The sequence below is a fragment of the Pyxicephalus adspersus genome, chromosome 11, assembly GCF_032062135.1.
Source record: "Pyxicephalus adspersus chromosome 11, UCB_Pads_2.0, whole genome shotgun sequence".
Classification (NCBI taxonomy): Eukaryota; Metazoa; Chordata; class Amphibia; order Anura; family Pyxicephalidae; genus Pyxicephalus; species Pyxicephalus adspersus.
The window spans coordinates 54,133,486-54,139,485 of record NC_092868.1 but is presented as its reverse complement, the minus strand read 5'-3'; positions in this window follow the sequence as shown (position 1 = coordinate 54,139,485).

The window sequence follows — 6,000 nt, the reverse complement described above, 5'->3', positions numbered from 1 at the left end:
TGATTACAGTAATAAAGTGATAAAAAATAAATCCAAATAATATTACAATAATAAACAATAATATTGCACCCTTGTTTGGACAGATTTCAGTGTTTTTGATTTGATTAAATTATTAAATTAAATTGTTAATACATTGTTTTATATAATTATTATTTATAATTCTTTATTATATTACAATTCATGATTTATGTTTCAAACTTTATCATACCCGGGAGATATACCTAACAATTACAGGCCTGCAATATTAAACAACAAATTTCCATGCAATGTACAAAGTATCACTTTTGACTTCAAAAATAGGGACATAATCAGAGCGCCAGGGAGGTTAAGAAAAAGCTGGATGATTTCTAGAAGCACAGAATTTACCTGGGCATTAAAGTTTTAAAGTAAAGATAACAGAGACTGTTGATCCAGGGAACATCCGATTGCCTCAGAATCAGGATTTTTTTCCCCCCGTTGGAGCAAATTGTACCAGGGTTTATTTTTGCCTTCCTCTGGATCAACTATGTCCTATAGGGTTTTTATCTGGAATATGTTTATTTCCCTAGTGGTTGAACTTGATGGACTTATGTCTTTTTTCAAACTGGCTTACTATGTAACTGTAAATACTACAAGAGAGCGGTGATCCAAGGCATGAGCAGCAGGACAGGTAAGAATTTATGCTGTCCTTTCGCAGGGAGGTATTTCTTTTTATTTCTGCCAACAGAGTCGCTTTATTTATAGGTTCAATTACAACTCCTGGCAAACAGCTAAATACACAAATAAAATATATGATATGCACAACAAGATTGATAAACTACTCTTTTGATCCTTGTCGTATGTTACGGCTGAATAGAATAGAACGATAATTCCCTCCTTATAACCCCTCACTTTTGGAGACAGGAGAACAGGGACGTTTTTAAGATTAAAGTATGTTGGCAAATAAACCACCCATGACAATTCATATGCGGTCCATGACAATTAATTGGTTGGTTAAAATGAAAAGTGCTTTTTTTTACAAATGTGTTTCCTTAATATTAGCTTCTGAAAATAAGAAATAGAATAATTTATTGGTAGGGTTTAGTGCAAAATAGTACTTTTTATTATTTTTTTTTATAGAGGTGTAAATATCAATCCAGAAAAGAGGGACAGCTGAGGAGGGAAGAAGAACTGAGGGATTTGGATCTGAAAGCAGAACTGCCCCTGCACATCAGTTGGGAGTTATGCTCCTTTATAAATTGTAGTTTAACAAACCCCACATGCCTAATCTGCCTCTGCTTTTTGCAATACTTAATGCAGAACCTACTCATGTTGATCTTTTGAAAATATTGGTTGTTTGGTTGTCTCTTTCTGTTATACCTTCCGAGTCAATAGTCCTGATTTATTAAAGCTCTCCAAGGCTGGAGTGAATACACTTTCATTGGTGAAGCTGGGCGATCCAACAAAATTTATGTTATTCTTCTTAAAATCATTTGCTATTTGTTAACAAATATTTTGAATCCTGGACCATATGCATTCCAGGTTTGCTGGATCACCCAGCTTCACCTAGTGTATCTTTTCCAGCCTTGGAAGGCATTCATAAATCAGGCCCACTGACTCAAAAAAACCAACAGGTCACGATGAGGGTAATAACTCCAGATCTGGTTCATGACAGCATTGAAAAATTCGGGACGGTGTAACAATCAAGCAAATATCATTTTTCAAAAGGAGCGTTCATCAATGGAAGCTTCCTTATTTTCACAGGACGGGTTTCCTTCAATCATCCTTCCAGCTTCTAATCAAAGTGTCCGGAGGATAAGAAAGAATCACCTTGACCTAGGAGGGATTTTTATCATAAATGGTTGTTCATCACATCACAATCTATGACTCCATAAAAATTGATTTTGCATGCTGAATGCTGATTAATCTATTGATTATATATATGTTCTTGTTCGTCAGGGTTGGCCGAATCCCAGGAGCCAACATGCCAAAAGAATTATTGCTGGCATCCAATGCTTAGGAATTCCATCTACAGACGCCAGTGTGTGTACAGCTTGGTTTCCTAAAATAGCTCGCTGATTCTCAGGTCTGTTTTATATTGGATCTGTCGGTACAGAAACATGGGAGCTGCCATCTCTGACTTGTTTTAAAGTTGCATGGTCCAGAGCCACTGTCCTTATTCTTCATTGATGAACTGTCTGTGAACTGGAACAAGCAGGTTTAGGACATTTATGACTGTCTCTAGTCATCAACTCATTATAAGATTAAACAAAAGATTTTCCTAAGTTCCAATTTTTAAAGAATTCTTCAAATGGTTCCTGCCATATCCTAACAAGCCTCTTGACAATGATTCTCAATAGTTGGTGTGAATATTGTTTGATAAAAATGAAAAGTTTCTGACAGATCTTTATTGCTATTGTGGGAGATTAGCTTCAAGTCATTTGCTGCAAAGAGGTTTTTCAGACATCACTTCATATTCAGGGCGCTCTGCCCACTTTTAGTCACAAAAATATTGTAGTATTTTTAAAGGAGTGGTAGCCCAAAAAAGCGTGCGTGTTATAACATATTAAGTTGCCAAGCCTTATGTATAATTAACATATAGAGAAAGAGGAGGAAGAGATTCCATTTCTTTCTTGCAGGGGATCAAAGTCATTACCACATGACAAAAAAAACACAATGTTTAGCTCCCTGGCTCTCTCAGTGGGTCCCAGGGACCTTAACATTGGGGGACCTCCCGGCTCTGCCAGCATACAGGCTACACAGCCTGTCCACTTGAACCAACTCCCCCAGTCTCAAAGACTTGCTCCCTTTTTATCATCATTGGCCAGAGTCCTCAGAACCATTAGCATTTTCTGGCCTGGAAAAAGTGAGAGCCTAGCCCACCCATTCCTTCCAGGACACTCCGGGCCTGGATCCCAAATAAAGAGCTGCAATTCTGCAGCAATACAATTATACATGGTCCTATCCAGGCTCTTCCATCTCTTTCCCAGACAAAATTGAGATATATGATGCCAAATACCCTCTGAATTTGGCATCCTATGTTTCATCCTACCACACTATGTGTGTACCTGCTGAGGTGATACACTCTCTCTTTTTGTAGTGGTGGCCCAAACCACTGGAATTCAAAGTGAAAGAAAATCCTATCTGGTTGTATTGACACGAGTAAAGAGAAAGTGATCAACAAGAAAAAAGTACAAGAAGAGAATATTGTTATCTTCTCCAGCAAGAATGGCACAAACAGGAGAAAAAGCCTCAAGAGTGCACATATGGTGTGATTACAGACTCATTAGCATTGGGTGTTTTACTGGAAACATTGACATTTCCAGGAACATCTGCACTTAATGTTTATTAGAATGACACCCATTTTCATCACGTGCTCACATGGTCCCAAATCTCTCAAGCAAGTGTAAGTGGGGGAGTACATTATATATTATTCCAGTAAAAAAAATGAATAACAGCAACCAGCAGTAGTATAGAAAAATATATGCTGCAATACCCACCCTACAGAAAATTTGTCCCTCCACCATATTTTTTTTTTGCTGGTTGGATGACGGCCAGTACAGCCGTTTCTGGGGCCGCAACCCAAATTTGGATCCCAGATAGTTTGGATGCTAAGCCTGGCAGAGCCACACCATGACCAACTTAGGAACAGAAATAAAGTTGAGTATTTATGGTGGCTGCATTTAAGAGAGCCCGGATGTTATTTAAGTTACATGTTACAGCCACTGCAAAAATATTGTGGTTCTATAATCCTTCATAATGTAAAGCAAATAAATTGTAAAACTGAACGACTGTTTGACCATCTATGGTAAGCATAGTAGCAATGCTTTTTATTACTGAAGCATAGTTTTTTTTTTGTGCTGGTACCGACCTTTTTTCTTTGTTTCTTGTACTTAAATACGTTACTATAATATTTGTATTTTTCTTTGTTTCTTGTACTTAAATACATTACTATAATATTTGTATTTACCTTGTTTTATTTTCCTACTTCATTCGTAAGTTATTGCTATTTTTTTGTAATTTAAAAATCATAAAAAAAAAATATTAACATTTTTCTATAAAAATTGTTCTGTTTATTGTAATGCTTTTTATTACTGAAGCATAGTTTTTTTGTTTTTGTGCTGGTACCGACCTTTTTTCTTTGTTTCTTGTACTTAAATACGTTACTATAACATTTGTATTTTTCTTTGTTTCTTGTACTTAAATACGTTACTATAATATTTCTATTTACCTTGTTTTAGTTTCCTACTACATGAGTAAGTTATTGCTATTAATTTGTACTTTGAAAATCATAAATAAAGAATATAAAAAAAAAAATTGTAAAACTGAGGTACAAGGGAGGAACACCTCTTGAAGGAGGGCGAGATACGACATACTACAGACAAACCTCTCCATTCTTCTACAAGACAGCAAGTAATTTAATTTACCACTGACAAGCCACAGCTAAAACACCAATTATTAATGGAGTTGACCCTTATTAATTCACTCTTATGGCTGACACCTCACCGTACAGTGATTGTCTCTAGACAAATGTTTCAGTGGCTGCTGCAGATAATTGTAAACAGACAACAAGGCGACCAGCATAATGCGATCATTTTCTGTTGGACACAATGGAGTTGATTTATAATCAACCCAAAATGGCGAATCCATTCATTAAAGAAATACCATTAACCTTTATATATAAAACTGCTCACAGTCACACAGCTAAACATTTAATAGAATAAAAAGAAAAATTAATAACTGAGAAGGAAAAGCCTCCAGTTCCATTGATGGTTTAGAGAAGCTGTGAAATGAGCTAATCTGTTGTCCACAGAGAGCAATGTGTAAGCCACAACTGGTTACTTTCGCCACATAGATAAAGGAACATTAGACTGATCGAGTAGAGAACGTCACATAGTCCCCAGTTAGCCAAAGACCTTTTCCTGCACATCCTGACCACTGCTGGGAAGTAATTGGTTTAGCTCCATACAGTAGAGAAGTGAAACAGTGTGGAATTAATGCAAAGAGAACATTTATTTGGAGAAATCACTTCTTTTGAGCAGAGTATAAATAAATCACAGCTAAGACTGGCCTTCATGGGAGTGCAGGTTCACTCTAGCTTGACAGGAAAATTGTTCCTTCTCTGGGATAGGAATGGGGGGAATGCTAGTCAGGGGTCTTGTTCTGCAATTGTGAGCTTTGAGGTGTACTTACAAATCTGAAGATAATGGATCTACAAAAGAGACACCGATCCCAGGGAAACCATGCAGGTGAAAAGGAGGGAGGGGGTTCCTCGTTGTTTTAGCGTAATGAGCCTGCGTCTGTAGCACATATGTGAAGATCTGTACGTTCATTATTATTACAAAAGTGGAACAGGGATTTTCAGGCTGTCATTTTTCATTAAGACTGGGCCTTTGCTCCAGGGACAGGAAAATAAAATCAGAACTGGTTGTACAGTGAAAGGATTCTGTACAGAATTGCCAGAGGCTGGCAAACTTCATCACAGCCCAAGATCAACTTCCAAATAATGATGATGTTACGATAAAGGCCAGTGACATTATCCGAAAAATTGGAGAGACTGCATATTAAAGTCAGCGTGATAAGGAGAGAAGTGGAAGGAGAAGATGGGTGAATGGAATGATTTGAGACAGCAGGACGGAGAAGGAGAGACTCTAACGATCTCGGTCTTTGGTCGCAGAATAGCTGTGTCTATTCTGAGTAGTAAATGCCGAGTCCTCTTCTGTCAGAGGCATAATGCAAAGAGACAAGCTCAATACTAGCTGTGTTCCCTGGGAGAGAGACATTCTGCAATTCAATGTATTATTTTTCATTGATTTATGTTCTTTCACAGATCCAGTGAACCGTTTAAAGAAAGTGCCCTCAATTTAATCGCTGCTGCACAGGCATCCAGAAAAAAATACACATACAGACACATATGAATAAATGCAAATTTCAAGAAAAGAGCAGAGCCCTTTTCTCCATTGTGCCAACATATCAACCGGTAATGGAGCCGTGAGTCAGTTATGTCCTATTAGGAATGCATGCCAAACTGGTGCTTCTTGG